Source organism: Xenopus tropicalis, chromosome 6, assembly GCF_000004195.4.
Source record: "Xenopus tropicalis strain Nigerian chromosome 6, UCB_Xtro_10.0, whole genome shotgun sequence".
In the NCBI taxonomy this organism is placed as follows: domain Eukaryota; kingdom Metazoa; phylum Chordata; class Amphibia; order Anura; family Pipidae; genus Xenopus; species Xenopus tropicalis.
The window spans coordinates 121,527,185-121,544,412 of record NC_030682.2 but is presented as its reverse complement, the minus strand read 5'-3'; positions in this window follow the sequence as shown (position 1 = coordinate 121,544,412).

Sequence of the window (17,228 nt, the reverse complement as noted above, 5' to 3'; positions counted from 1 at the left end):
CATGTTTCAACTGCACCACTTTGTGCTAATTGGTCCAATCTTTTCTAGTGCCAGCCTTGTTATCTCATTTTTTGAGGTATTTTGGTTTGATGTTAGTCACAGGCCTTGACTGGCACTTTGTGTTTCTTACAAGGCAATTAGTAGTTTTAAATCACCTCTCTGTGCAGACTATAATTATTTTTCCCTTTATGTGTTGAATTCCACATCATGGTGTCTTTCACTGACTATAACCAAATAGCAACATAGCGACACTACCCTGGTTATAAGAACTGCTATTAGCTGTGGGAGTTTATAAGGCAGGTGACCAGCCAGCCTGAAACAACAAGTGGGACAAATAAACTAACCAACCTTATGTCAATAAGGAAAGGAACATCACAGTGCAATGCATTGTGGGTAATGTAGTTCCTGCATGCTGAATGCTGTTTGTATGCTGTGGAGAAGTTGTTACAACTTGTAACATAAGTGTTTTAGTCGCTCCTCCATGCCAGGATTTTTAAATGTTGCAACAAGAAATGATGCAGCTGGATTTCAGCATATAAAAATGGTACTTATTCATACTTATTCATACTTTTACAGTGACGGGTATATAAGGGATTTCTGTGTTGTATGGAGAGGTTTAACAGATTTTGGTTCAGAAGCCGAGTTCCCCGTTAGTATTAAAAGTTGCATTGCAGAGCTGCCAGCTGTTAACTAGCTTTGTTAGAACTGACAAATTATCCTAAGTTTCCTAAGTTTATTTTTTTATCAGTTCTCCCCAAGAGAAAGAGACAGACAGTCCATGCATGCCTTCAGTTTCATAGAAGTGACTTATGAATGATATGCATGGAAGGGGGTGTTGAGGAGACGCCTAGGTCCTTCATGTGTGCTGCACATTCTGTATGCCATACTGACAGACACATATCATTGTGCTCTATCCTGGGAGTGTGCAGTTATGCCTATCATTGGCAGGTGTATTTTAGAATATAACATGCTCCTTTATACATAATTCTTCTGTTCTTTGCACCTTGTTCCCCTGTGACACAGGGATTTTTTTGCCATGAGGCAAGGTTTGTTTTTTACTTGGAAATCAGGCACTAGGATAACTGTGATTTGGCACTAAGATGCACCAAATCCACTTTTTCAGCGTTTTTCTTTTCCCACAAAGGATTTGGATGAATGTTGAAAACTGGCTATTTCTATAATATTGTGATTTTAAGGGTTCAGATTTAATTTACCAGGCACTTGGATTCAGCCAAATCCTGACAAAAAAGGCTCAGACACAACGGACAAATCAATATAAACTGATTTGTGGGGAATAAACAATTTCTAACCCCTACTTATCGGCTTATCTTTTATGGGAGCAGACTATGCTGCCTGGTTCATTATGCACCACATCTTTCCAGAAAGGTACTGGATCATCTATCTTATTGAGCAAACTGAGAAGTACAGTCAGACACACTTGTGATCCTGGTGAACTTAGTGAACTCCTTATTGCTCCAGCTTTCCCAAAAACAAAACAGTCTCCTTTTCTACTGCACTAAATAGCTGCTGACACAAAATATATATTATTATTTCATTACACTTTTGCAATGTTTCTATGTCTTATATCTGTCAAAGATGAGAGCCAGCTAAAAATATTAATACATTTAGTTAAACTTTTCTTACTCGGGGGCGATTCTACTTTAAACACTACTATAAAGGCAGGTTTCATGATCTTACCCCTCCTCGGCCTGCCACGCTTACGTTTACAGCACCAGGGGGGTTCTAGGGGGGGTCGCATAGCTCTTAATTCAGCTCTTAACATTACCAGGAGCAGCTTTTTGCTTTCTGAAGCATCTCCAATATGAGGGGGGTGGAATTTTTTTCTCACTTGAAGTTGAAGTTGTAATTTATCTGCCAGTACAGCTACTTCTCTCGTAACAAACCCTTTTAGCACCTGAAAAATCAGAGGCACTTCTGATAAAGGCACATTTCAGACATGTTGCATGCACATATAATTCATTCCTTTAAACAGCTTCTTTCACCAGATTAACAGACCCACCGTGCATCATCTCTATAAATATTTTAAAGTTTTATTTTTCAGTCTGCATGAATAAAAGACTGTTAGTTTGATGGCACAGTAAAATGTGTCTAACTACTAATGCGTTTCATGCCCTGTAAACGGCACTTTCTCAGAGTATTAACATGCCATAACATATACAACATTATAGGCATCCCCACTACCAGGACACACCTCACAGAGATTGCTTAAAGGCAATTTTAAAGGCATATCATCAAAACATCACTCATAATTTATTCCTTACACTGACCCACCTGTTGCACTTTGCATGCATAGTGGGTACGAAAGGCATGGTTAAGTACACTGCTTACACAAAATGGAACTCCTTGGTGACTTCTTATATTGTTTTTTACAATAGATTCACTTGTCCATATACTGTATGTACAAAAAATGCACCTCTTGTGTGTTAGAGCTAAATTACTTGTGTGTGGCAGATATTTAAAACCGAAAGTACGATTGGGCTAATATAGAATGCAAGCAGTACTGGCTGAGCCTGTTCGGCCTCTAGGAGTCACTCTTTCTACATATATTGTTATACATGTGCACTGGAAGGCGGGTAGCTCACTGCTCTTGCGATTTTGGCAAAGCTACAAAATGTATTTATTAGAAAACTCTCCTTTTTTGCGAAATTACCTACGTGCAGGTGTACTAATGGACCACACAGTTACAACTAAAAAATGGCATTACAGGATAACAACATTACCTAAACAGTAGAATCAGATCAGTATAAATTGTCTTTTAAATGTTCCAGGGGATATGACTTCTTTTCAAACTAAACACAACACTTTGTATTCTGATACAGTATGTCAGATCCTAAACTGAGTTACTTACAGAAGCAAAATATTTTCTAAAAATATGTTATTCTAAGATCCATTAAATGCAACCACTCACTGTGATTTTAGGTTTGTAGTTTAGTGCTTTTGCTTAAGGTAAAACATTGAGGCTTAATATCTATAAGGCATCTGTTTATCCTAGCAGCTCATCAAGGGGGGTGGAGCACACATATAGTTAGAAGATCTGCAGCGATTGCTAAATTCATTTCAACTATTCTGTGCTGATTTCTACTCAGCTTGCTCAGTGGTTTCACTCTGGATTCTTCAGTAGCCCAAGACACTTATTTATATTCATAGGGGTGCAGGACTGAAAGTGTGTGACATACAAAGCTAAGTCAAATACAGCTCTTTGTAACCGAGTAACTGATTTAAAGGCAGTAATTCAAACATGGCCAAAAATAATGTTATCTTGCATCCTGGCTATACAATCACAACTGTGTTTGTATTACACATACAGAAGTAAGCATGAGTAATATCAAAATCCACATATTAAACAACTTAAAGGAGAAGGAAAAGCTAAGTCACTTGGAGAGAACGGAGAGAACAGCACCAGCCCGGGGTACCTGCCAGCTCTTCCTCCTTCCTTCTTCGCCGCGCGCGCAGTAGAGTGAAAAGCTGAACTTTAACAGAGAAGTCGTCTTTTCACTCTACTGCGCATGCGCCTGACTCACAGTCAAGGCTTAACGAAGGCGGAAGGAGGAAGCGCATCGCCCCGGGCTGGTGCAGTTTTCTCCTAATAGGGGCACCAGCCCGGGGTACGAGGTAAGCGATTCAAGTCACTTGGGGGTGCCTAACATTTTAGCACCCCCAAGTGACTTAGCCTTTCCTTCCCCTTTAAAGGGGCAGTATGCCCCCTTGTTCAACATGGGTGCAATAGAGAGCGCTTGTGCTGAACATACTTTTTGCTGCTGTTATAATTATGAAGAATGTAAGTTACCATTATTTATTGATCTAAACAGAGCAAACAGGGAGACTGAAGCTACTTGATGTTTGGCCCTTGCAAGGTAGATATTTATTATACCAATGCATGGATTCACCTATGTACAGGGGTATTTCAGGGCTGCCTTCCTGATGCCACCTCCCCTCACAGCCACCACCCCCCTCTCAGCGTAAGAGCAGGTTGGGGCAAGCTGCATCACACTAGAAGATCCAGGCAGTTACCAGGAGAGGCTTATTGCCCTGGTAACCATCAAGGCCCTGCTGCCTCCCAGTCCACTCTGTGCTTAACAACATGAAAATGGGATGAACTGGTCACATCAGTTGCACGAGGGGGCATTTACCTGACACAATTGCAGGCAATGCAGCAAAATCTGCACACTTACACTCTAGGTATGGTGGCATTTTAGGCACTTCCGGTGCCTGCTGGCGCGTGTCTCTGATCCTTTACAAGCAAGTCCACTGTGCCAAATGACACAGGCTGCTGTGGGAACCCTTTGTAGCTCAAGGGTTTGCGCTCAGTTTGGAACAGGAGGTGGGACAGAGTTGGCAGTGCTGAGCGCAACTATATGGAAGTGTGAGAGGTGGTTTTGATGCAAATACCTTTAATTAATGGAATATTTTGAAGAATTTCTAACAATTATTCATGGAATAATTATAGCAAGGAATCAGCAGTTAGCTTTCATTAGTCAGCTGCAGGTAGAATACTGAAAGAAAATATCTTATTGTTTGCAATAGGTTACTGCACTGAGACAATTTTGCCTACTGTTAGTAAATGAGCCTCACAAAGTTTGCACTAGCTCTAAAAACCTGCAGCTACCAGTGACCAGTAAATGCTACCTGGCTTCACTACAGCGGGTTACATAAGGCCCTGTGGTTGTTGGTTGTTGGTGAACTACAACTTGGGAGTATGGAAACTGCTTATCAACGATCAACTTACATACAAAATAGAGCAATATGTATATATACATAGAAATATTATATATGAGGAGTTTATAAAGAATCATGAGATTTCCCACATAAGAGATATACCGAAAAATCCTCATGACCTTGTTCGTTTGGTGTGAATACAGAAATCATCAAATGATTCATTGCTACGTAAACATTTCTGGGAACTGGTTCAAAAGCAGGGAAAACCCGAAAAACCACAGTTAATAAATGGATTTTCACACTGGGAAAAGTTAGGAGTCAGTTATTATAGTTATCTACGTGTTTAAATTTTCTTTCTCACATTAAATGTGAGACCTTCTCCTAAAAAGGCAAAGATTTTTCTTATCATAAATCATTCATAAGAATCTATATATGCATCTGTGCTGTATACTGACAACTTGTGCATAAGTGAATATCAGAGGGAGAAGTAGTAATCTCCGCTGTATGCTGGCTAATGCACGGAGCTTGTCAGGTAAATTAGGGGAGCTGGAGGCTATTACATGTACTGAAAGTTATGATTTAACTGGTATCACTGAGACCTGGTGGGATGAAACATGCGACTGGGCTGTGAATTTAAAGGAACAGTAACACTAAAAAATGAAAGAGCTTTAAAGTAATACAAATATAATGCACTGTTGCCCTGCACTGGTACAGCTGGGGTGTTTGCTACAGTAACACTACTATAATTTATATAATAAGCTGCTGTGTAGCCACGGGGGCAGCCATTCAAGCTGGAAAAAAGGAGAAAAGGCACAGGTTACATAGCAGATAACAGATAAGCTCTGTAGAATACAATAGTGTTTTATCTGTTATCTGCTATGTGCCTGTGCCTTTTCTCCTTTGAATGGCTGCCCCCATGGCTACATAGCAGCTTATTTATATAAATTATAGTAGACTTTCTGAAGTAAACACAACTTTTACCAGTGCAGAGCAGCAGCCCATTATATTTTAGTTACTTTTATACCCTTTCATTTTTTGGTGTTACTGTTCCTTTAAATGGTTACACACTTTTTAGGAGGGACAGAGGGATTAAAAAGGGTGGAGGGGTTTGTCTTTATGTAAAGTCAGATTTAAAGCCATGTGCTAAAGAAATTACCAGGGACAGTGTGGAATCCCTTTGGGTAGAGAATTCAGCAGGGCTAAAGGTTACAAAGAAAATTATCATTGGTGCATGCTATAAACCGCCCTGTATAAGTGAGGAGGATGAGGCCCAGCCCAGCTACTATTTCCAATAGAGAAGGCTTCACAACAAGGTCAAGTTGTTATTATGGGGAACTTTAATTATCCGGACATTGACTGGAGTAATAGGGTGGCCAAGTCAGAAAAAGCTAGTAGGTTTGTAAATATGCTAAATGTCAGCTTTTTATTTCAGGCAGTTCAAGAACCTGCTAGGAATAATTTTCTCTTGGACCTGGTAATATCTAATAATACTGAACTTATCTCTAACATTTGTGTGGGTGAGCATTTGGGGAACAGTGATCATAACATGGTCTCCTTTGAGATAATGCTGCAGAGACAGCGCTATAAGGGAGTAACTAAATCACTCAATTTTAGACATGCAGACTTTGCCAGCATAAGGGCATCTCTGCAATGTGTCAACTGGGAAAGGCTTTTCACAGGGTTAAACACAGAAAAAAAAGGAATATGTTTAAAACATTGCTTAGCAAGTATACATATCAGTTGTTAGGATTGTAGGGTGGGTTGCCACGCAGCCTATCAGCATGAGAGAGGTCCAACTAACTGATAAAGGGGATGGAAGATTTAAACTATGAGGTTAGACTGTCATGGTTGGGGAGTTGTTTTCTCTGGAGGGGACATGATTACTCTGTACAAGTACATTAGTCGGGATTATAGAAAGATAGGAGATATTCTTTTTCCCATAAAAACGATCAGCGCACCAGTTTATTAGAGAAACAGAACCTTCGTTTGCAGCAGCATAGGTGTTTTTTTGCAGTGAGGGCAGTGAGGTTGGGGAATGCCCTTCCTAGTGATGTGGTAATGGCAGATTCTGTTGATGCCTTTAAGAGGGGCTTGGATGAGTTTTTGAACAAGCATAGTATCTATGCTATTTATATACTAAAATCTACAGTTAGTATTGATGTTGGTATATATGGTTTATGTATGTGAGTATATAGATAGGTCAATATAGGTTTCTGTGTGCTGGGTTTACTTGGAAGGGTTGAACTTAATGGACTCTTTTTTTCAACCCTACTGTATATAACTATGTAACTACAGAAACTCAACCTCAAGGTGTTTCTATGGATTAAAGGAGAGCTTTGGGGCTTGGATGTGGCCCTCCACAGACTTTTTTGTACATTGTCATCATCATCATAGCCCCCCTAACATTACATGCAGTATAAGAGATATTTGGCCCTTTGCATAGATAAAGATGGAGAGCAATGGTTTAATGGTTTGATTATCATATTGTGCAGAAGGCTCTTTTAAAGGGGCCCAAAGGTCTGAGTTAAAGTAAGATTTAAGGTAATGGCCTGAAGGCGACATAAGATTGGGGTCGACCATTATTTTTGATTCTTTACATTGACTGGACTACAGTAGGATATCAACAGCGATTGTATGTATCTCTATCCATTTTATGAGGATATGGGTAGTTTGATAAAAGGTGGGGCTTGGACCAAAAACATCTGAAAATCATAGTTTAGGAAAAATACTTCATTATTAACATTTTAATGGGACCTCTTTGGTGTATCTATGTCCCAACACATACCATATACATTCTGCAGCAGTCATTTCCATGTTGATATTAGCACTAGTCAGGCCTGGACTTGCAATTGGTGGATTCTGGCAAATGCCAGAGGGGCTGCTGTGAGATGCCACAGTCACTATTTATTGGGCTGGGGGGGGCTGTTTGGGCCTCTGTGTACTTGAAATTCCAGAGCCTATTTTGTATCCCAGTGCAGAGCTGGCACTAGTGTCATGAGGGCGTGGTTTCTGTGGGGTGCATTCTGTAACTAGGGATACATATTATGTCCATCTGATTTGAAGTCTAAGAGTAGAGCTCCTTATATAACCCCTGGGGGCGTTTATAATATAGTCCTTAGGGAACAGGTAGTATGTATAGGCCCTGATTCCATGAGATGAGTAGATAAGATGAAGAGTAACTAAAGACACTACAGGAATACAGTTCAGTGTATGTTGTAAGTATTACTACAGGGACTGGCCTGTGTCTGCATTCATCAGCTAATGGGGTTGCACCTAAATAGGGTTCAGCCCAACCACCAACCAAATGAAGCCATAAAGTGGCAAAGCCATACACAGCTATCGAGTCATCACAGGGCTGAGGCTGTTTAGGAAATGGACATAAAATATCACAAGATTAAAAAGTAATGATTAAAAAATAGATTTATCCCTTATTAAAAACAGAAAAACCCTTTAAATTACAATAAAAATAAGGAATACCAAACAATAGAGTCCCTCAATTTAAAGGAAAAGGAAAGGCAAAGTCACTAGGGGGTGCTAAAATGTTAGGCACCCCCAAGTGACTTTAATCGCTTACCTCGTACCCCGGGCTGGTGCCCCTGTTCGGAGAAAACAGCACCAGCCCGGGGTACCTGGAGTGGAGCGCTTCCTCCTTCCGGCTTCCGCTTTCTAAACTGCCGGTGGCCGGGCATGCACAGTAGAGCGAAAAAGCCGACTTTAATGTTTAAGTTCGGCTTTTCACTCTACTGCGCATGCGCGCGCAGCGAATTGCAAAGGAGGAAGCGCAGGCAGCTACCCTGGGCTGTCTCTCCGAACAGGGGCACCAGCTCGGGGTAAAAGGTAGGCGGTTAAAGTCACTTGGGGGTGCCTAACATTTTGGCACCCCCAAGTGACTTTGACTTTCTTTTTCCTTTAAACAGTCTCATATATTACAGTATGTGCTATATTTGGCCTCTTTTTTCTTGACAAAGCTTTGTCTGCTTTACCTTTGCTGCTTAACTCACACACTTTAGTATTTCTTCTCCTCTTTGTTCTTTCATTTTCTTTTTGTTCAGAGCCTCTTGGATGTTTCCAATGACTGGGGCTGAACTAAAGCCATGTGGCCTGCTATTCTCCCTTCTCCTTTACTCTGTATTTGTACTGCATACGTCTCTCTGTGTTCAAATCCAGATCAGATGGATATTGTATTTCTCTTGATCCGAGCTGCTCTTTAAATGTACCCCAATTATATTTACCTTTTTCAATACATGCTTAACCTTTAATATTCTGTGATGTTCCTTTCAGTTCCAGTGACTCCCAGGGGATTAATATTGTGAGTATATGGTATCTATATGGCAGTATATGGCATCAGGATTGCTCACACTGTTCTACAGATAAATGCTTCTCTGGGATAGTGAAATCTATTATAACCAATGAGATTTCATTTTTTAACAAAAGGAGTGTTTATATATATTTCTCTGTGTGGAAAATAAAGAGATGCTGGTATGAAATTAATTTTTATTTGTACCAGATAATAATATGAAACGTTGTGCAATATAGTGCTGCAATTTACTTGAAAAATCTATAGTGACTTTTTTTGTTTTTGTATTTAAGGATTGCATTTCCTGCCACTCGCAGCTTTTATACGGTATGACTTGGGGATATAGGCAGGTATCTGTTCAGGCATATAGTTAAACAAGGGGCCATGTTTTCTTTGAAGATGCACAGCTTGCAATTTTAATATTTAAATACTACAGTATAGTCAGTAGAAAAGCCAATGGAAGTTGATCTGCTCTTTCTTACAAGTGCTCTCATAGGTACAGCTAGGGTTGCCACCTGGCTGGTATTTTTCTGGCCTAGCCCCTCTGTTTTTTCAGCCTGCGCTTCTATGCAGGTGGAGACACAGCTAGGGTCTGTTTTGAACAAGATAGTCCGGTTATTACACAGGCTGTCCAATTCCAAACTGCCTGCCCAGCATTCACAGTTCTAAAAACCAGGACAATACTCTGCCTGTGTGACACAGGATTTTGGCCAATCCCTGACCACTGCACCGTAACCCTGCCCCAAAGTGTCATCCATCCACCTACATATATAATCTATCCCACCCCCTGAGCCAGGACCTGCAGGGATGTTGACCCTGGAAACAGCCCTGTGAGCCAGTAACCTAAAAGATAAAGTGGTGGGGCATTTTTTTAACTTCACTGCATTCAACCTGTGGGACACTCAGAAGAATTGGACTCAAAAATAGCACCCCTAGCAGTCCAAAATAATTGGGAGATGTCTCCCTAAGTATGAGCGAAAGGGCTATTCTGTGCACATATTATAGTATGCTGTTATACAGTACTGTATATTGGGGGACAATAAACTAAAGATTCTTCCCTACCGCTCCTGCTTACAATCTAACACAGCAAGCACCATGCAATCATTTCACACTAAATGACAAATATATTTGTGGAAAACTTGATACTTTGCTGTAAAACCTATAACAAGAAGCAGTCCGGCCGAGGTTAAAAGAGATCTACAAAAATAGGTTTAAACAGGGAGCAGCGGGCAAGGTTTTCAAGCCATACTTTTCTCCTTGTTTTTTTCCAGGATAACACACATGTTCTAGGGCTATATCTGCTTCCAGTACTTGGAGATCCCCAACTCAAATAAGATCCCATTTCAAGCTAATTTGTACGGTACTTACTGTGCCTTCTGGTGTCCTGCAAGTGCCCATCAATACTGTCTTCCAAACCCCTTAATGCGCTACAAACATTTATAACAGTTTGCCTTTAACTACAGGATTGTTCCTCATGTGTTTTGCATATAAACTGCAGATTATTGGAAGGGAATATATAATATATGGCTGAAAGATGCAATTGTCTTGCATGAGAATGTTTGTTCATTTCTATTTAGGAGCACAAGAAAAAAGTGGGAAAAAAGCACACAAAAGAAATTGCTAGTGTAAAAAAATACCTCCAACCTGTTTATTGCGTATGTGCACTCCGCAATAAACAGGCTGGAGGTATTTTTTTACACCAGCAATTTCTTTTGTGTGCTTTTTTCCCACTTTTTTCTTGTGCTCATTACTATAGGCACCTGGCCAGGTGCATCAGGAGGATCTGCACCAGTGGATAACGGACTGAGTTTACAAGGAACCGTGAGTGTATGGACTTACTTTGTTTTCTCATTTCTATTTAGGGGCGAGAGCTGATTGATCACCATTTCGTAGACTATTGGCAGATCAGCAAATTGTTCCTTCCCTCTGATTCTCTCCAGGGGAAATCACTTAGTGAAATGATTGCATCTGTGCAGGCTACAGATTTGCGATTCAAAGATAGAAAGGGTTAACATTATATACCTTTATTATTCTATTTTCACTCTCAGGTGAAATGTACAATAGAGTGATTAATAAGGAACAGCAGATGGCGGCTGATGTTGGTCTGTACATGTATTTGTTTATTAGCATGAGTGAAAAATTCAAAGGATCCTGTTTCAAAGTAGATTTGAACTTTCATGTATCCTATGTATTGTACAGACTCCCCTCTTTAAAGTCACAAATATGGAAAGTGAGAAGTATTTCACTGACAGATATATTCAATTTACTGTTCTGCTTCACCGTCATGTTAGCTTTTAGTATGTTATAGGACAGCCAGTTCTAAGCAACAGTTTAGTTGGTCTTCATTATTTATTTTAATAGTTTTTAAATTATTTGCCTTCCTCGTCTGGCTCTTTGCAGATTTCATATGGGGATCACTGACCCCAGCAACCAAAAACCTCTGTGAGCTTAAAATGTTATTGTTACTTTTTATTCCTTATCTTTCTATTCAGTCCCCCTCCTATTCATAGTCCAGGCTCTCATTCAACCCACTATCTGGTTGTTCAGGTAATTTGGACCTTAGCAACAACATAGCTGCTGAAACTCCAATGTGGAGAGCGCATAAACAAAAAGTGAAATAATTGAAAAAATTGCAAATTGTCTCAGAATATTACTTTCTACATCATACTAAAAGTTAACTCAAAGGTAAACAGCCCTCAAAGGTAAACAACTCAAAGCAGGTGTTTTATAGATGTTTTTGTTTGAGAATTTTTTTTATAAGAAAATTATTTCACATTGCTGATGTTATAACCATTTGTAACATGAAGCACTGCAAGCAGTGTTGTCCCAGCACCACCATGATTGAATAGATAAATAAATATTGCTAGAGACATAGCAAATGTTCAAGGTGTGCCAATCAACTTTCTTTATCTGAAATGTAGCCCAAACTGCACCACTTTCCCTAATGTGGAAGCTAGTGGATCACGAAACGGTTTTACTGATTGGCTTATGGCTAAGGGCTCTAGTACATGGGGAGATTAGTCGCCCATGACAAATCTCCCTTGTTGCGGGTGACTAATCGCCCCGATATGACATCCCACCGCCGAAAATGTAAATCGCCGGAGGGATGGCATACGCAGCGGTAATACTAAATACTAAGTTAATACTAAAGACTGGGGGCATGGTGGGGAGTGTTTCACCTTTATACTTTACTGAAAATTTACCCAAAGCCCCTCAAGCGCCCAGAGCTGTTTCACTCCCTGATTTCCCAGGCTGCCCAGCTAAGCTCCTAGCACTTTGCACTGTAGTATATCAGCCAGTCCACTGCTAGATAGACATAACAGGAAACTGCGGTCTGCCTGCCCCTGTGTGAAAGCAGGGCTGTGATTGGCTGCTTACACCCTATTGGGTAATGACAGTTGAGACACACCAATAACTTCTTTGTAACACACTAGAAAGAATTGATGGTAAGCACCAACAACAGGGAGGGGGAATTGGCCTAGAGGTAAGTGATCAGCTATTGATGTGGGATCTTTTTTGTAAATGTCCTTTTAGCTAAGATTGAAATCAGGCAACATATATTATTTATCATTGCATCTATAATAAGGGTGATTTTTTAAATAAAATCTGTTTCTATAATTTAACCATCTGTATTGGTAGGGCCCTGGAATAAAGGAAGAATGGTGCAGTCTCATGTTTCTATAACATCAGCAGAATGATTTCTGGGAAATCCTAATGTTTATATGTTCTACGCTGGCATGCATTCTGGAACATTCATGGGCTTTCTTTCTGTTCCCATCTATGGAAAGCATCCCTAAACCATCCTTAGTGTACTGACTGGAACTACTTACTAAGGGAGATTGTAACTATTGTGGCCAAGCCTTAATAGGTGCATTTATCATCTGAATAAGTTCAACTTCAAAAGGACTTTAGGTTAAAGGTGGGAGCAATCTAAGCAGCTTTACACTTTCATTTTTTCCACATTTTCATATTTTAGGCCGCCCCTACAAATGAAATGTTAGCTTGTTGCTAGAGTTAATGACCATTGAAATTTAAAAGCGCATTGACCAGGAGGGTCCTATCCACACTTCATTGCGCTGTTCAATTCCACACAAAATAACAACAATTTTAAAAAGCAATGAGCAATTGTCATTGCCTACACCTCAGTCACAGATGAAAAGGAAATTCTTCCTTCTATTGTGTTTAGTAAAAATATGATTTTATTTTATTTTGCTATTTTGACTGTTTCAGCGGCTACCTTTGTATTTTCCCCATAAATCCTTTTTGCATTTTACTGAACAGCTAATGATCACTAATTTATGATATCCCCTTCTGTTCCTAATAGACGCAGATCTCACCAAAGTTGAATGTCTTTTTATTAATTACAAAATTTGTATCTATAAAGTCAATGAAATAAAGCTGTAAAAATAAAATTCCAGTGTATCAAAGTTTATTGAATTAAAAAAATCCATTATATTTTGCCCAAGATCTGGACCATTGGGAGTTGCAGTGGGAGGTAGGTTAGAAAGCTGTAGGGCAGTGAAATGGGGGTTCACAGAATTGTAGGGGCATGGCGCCTAAAAAACCCGGTGGATTGAACCAGGGCATTTGTAAAGGCCTTGGTGGGCCCTGGGTAAAGATCAGATTTGTGCCCCCCCCCTCACTCAGCACAAAAACCTTTTTGAATCCACCACGAGTCATATATAATAAATCTCAAGTGCACCTGTTTGAATTGAGCCGAAAAGAGATGCAGTTAATTACTCTCTAATAGAGTCAGTGGGACAAATAGGGACTTGGCGCATCGTTGGGCTGCATAGTTGGAGGAAGATTTTTGTTTTGGGGAGTCTAATTAGGCTGCTCCTTTAGAAACAACAAAACCACTTCATGCATAAATAAGTTTAGTGGCAACTTAGCGTATAATACCTCAGAACACATAGTAGATTAGACATTAGAATTAGAATTATTTCATTATAATTGAGTCTATTGGAGATGGCCTTCAATAATTCAGAACTTTCTGTATAAGGGGCTTCCAGACAATGGATCCCAAAACTGTATTTGCAATATACTCCACAATAAAACATAAGATAAAAGTAATTCTTTAGCCATGTATAATACTGCAAAGCGGTGTATATAGAGTGGCAATTTCATGTATAATGCATTTACACTATAAACAAGATAAAGAACCAGTTTTACAGTAGATATACATTGTATATAATATATACAAAGGAATAAACAGTGTAAAGTGTCAGTGCCATCAGGATTATGCAATAATGATGTGCACAGCACCGGATTTGTTAAATGGGTGCCCCGAGGCCACCCCCATGCGTGCCCCACCCCCCCATTTAAACTCACTTACAAAGCAGTGGGGAGAGGTCCCCGTTGCTACGTATGTGAGCAACATTTCTTTGCAACTTTGGCAGCATGCCGCCCCCAAATTTGTGCTGCCCTAGGCCCAGGCCTTTTGGCCTCACCACAAATCCGGGCCTGGATGCACGGGGAAACCTGAAACCAAAGTTTAGAAAATCAGCCCCTTAAAGAGCAAGGAAAGGCTACTACTGTAGCCCTTAATATAGTGTAGAGCAATTTTTTTTTTAAAATAATAGTCACATCTTCCAAAAATTTGCTTGTAACTTAAGTGTATTTGCAGCCTGTCACAGCCACCATCTTGGATTCCCGGATTCCCCCGTGATCAAACACCCCCGCCAGCCACCAGCTCGCACCCCCTGCCCCCCAACCCCCCTGTGGCGATCGACCCCCCCCCCAACAGCCCCTCCTTGCTTGCACCCCACCGCTCGCTCGCTGCTTGCTGCAGCTTTTCGCACTAACATCCAGCAATGCGCATGCGCCACCTAGGATGTCCTGGTCACAGAGTCAATGCAGGAGCGATGCATTATGGGAATCCTCTTTATCCTGCTCAGCATTTTTTATTCCTGTTTGGCTTCAGATCTTCTGAACAGGTGAAATATGGGGAGACTTAAGGGCACTATTGAGACAACTGAAGGTGTGCCTGCAGCTTAAGATTAACTCTTTACTGGCCTTTCCTTCTCCTTTAATGTGCAGTTTTGTAGATGTTTAAGATGACTTGCTTTTAATACTAAGGGGCAGATTTATCAAACATAGTTAATTGTTTACCTAAGTAGATTTGACCATAGCAAACTATTTCAGACCCTTTCTCAACTGCTTATCAAAAAGAGTTGGCCAAAAGTGGCAGTGTGTATTGGCAAAAGATATGAAAAACAACTGTCTTTTCCATAGAGGTTTTGTAAAAGGCATCTGTGAAAAACTCTTCCGGACATCTTTAGAGGCAGCACCCATGTCTCCACGTCTTTGGTTTTAGTCTACCTCAACCCTATTGGCTGACATGTCGCTAATTCTAATATCCTTTTAGCTAGAAAGAAAAGTTTTAAGCCCCCTTAAAGTTCTTTGTCCATTAACATTTAATCCAGGTACTACTCTCCCTATAGTTTTTACAACAATCCAAACACTACATGGAAATGCTAGCACCCTAAGGTATAAGTATATATTTGGATGATTCTTTTTACCATAATGTGGTACCTGAACTAACCCTGAATTAATCTGAGTTAAAACATTTAATCTCAATGCTATAACGGGTTATTACTACATAGTGATTAACTGAAAAATAATTGGAATTTGCATTTTTATTCAAATTAAAAGCGAAATCAAGAATTTCATGAAGACAGCAAGTGGCGCCTGTGTTTGCTCACAGCCTTCCTGAGAAACAGTGTAACTGCCTGGAAACGCTAGCACCCTAAGGTATAAGTATATAAGAAAAGGGACAGCTTTTGAACAAGTTTGATGTGAGCTTTATGTTGAGAAGAATTTACCTTAAATAAACCTGTGTTTTTGCCAGAAGAAGTGGTGTCTCTGTCTTTGTGCTCCAGATCCTCTGCTTTCCTGCCTACCATAGCTAAGTTACTCTAAAAATTACGTATACTGGCAGTCAGCATTCACAATACAAAAAAAATACTGATAACCAATACAAAAGGCAAGAACGGCCATGCTCAAAGTAGCTTACAATCTTAATATAACCACTAGTTTGGTCATATGGGGCTATGTATACATTCTTCTGCAACAGGCAGTTTAGTGGGATATCCATATGAAACAAGCAATAAGGAGTATTTCTTCCTCCTCATCTTAACAAGGAAAGAAAGTGCCAGGCAGAGCCATTAGCAACAATTCTCATATATTTTACTGATGTGAGCATCCATGGCCTTAATATAATCCTATGAACATGTCCCCTATTGTCCTCAGCACCTAGCATGTTCACTAGATGACAATATTACAATTGTTAAATAATAATAATAAAAAAAAAATCTGGTGCGTATGTACTGGTAACATCTGTTTATCTATCTATGTAAGCTCCACGGGGCAGGGACCTTCTGCCTTTTTTCTCTCTAACCACATTTAATATGTTGCAAAGTGTGTCTTCTCTGCACTTTTCCATACTTTAAAAATGTACAGAGCTGCATATACTTGTAGCAATATATAAATGAAATGTAAATTGATACATATAATACACCGATAGCCAGTGTAGGACTCACTTACAATGAGGGGCCTTGACATAGCACATGAGCTTACATATTGTGGCTAAAGTGTGGTACTAACACCTCATTATTGGTAACAATTACTGATAAAGGCTGAATCTGGGAACTGGCAATAATCCCTCTCCTATTTGTGTGCAAAGCAGCCGGTCAGCTTCAAGTGTGTAGGTTAGATTGAGTGCTAGCATATGGGTACTTCCAGCAGCTGGCCAACTCTACAGCCTGGGTTAAAATGAGCACTGGCAATGTATTTCTTTGTTTCATATACATCGTTATATTGCTACATTGTAGCCAAATAATGTGTCTAGCTGCCATTCAGTCTTTAAAACAAGAACTCCTTCCATGTGTATCTTAACTACTTGGGATCTAAAAGCTCCCTGCCTTTCTCTCTACAGCTCCTAAATTTACACTTAAAAACACCTTTGCTGAAAATAAACACCATAAATTGGGCTTGAGTTAAATTTACAATTCAAGAGCATGGGTTGTTCAAAAAAACATAGCTAGACTTCTAACCATATATCCAAGCAGGTATTACGATACAGCAGACTGACTATCAGGACAACAGTACCAGATTCCCAGACACCAAATACAGCTTCCCATTCTCTTACAGTTAAAGATCAACCATTGTTTACTTGGAAGAAATGCCCAGGAGGATTTCCAAAGGCCAGCTCCTCCTCATCCAATAATGTAGTAAAGAAGAAATAGACCTGAGT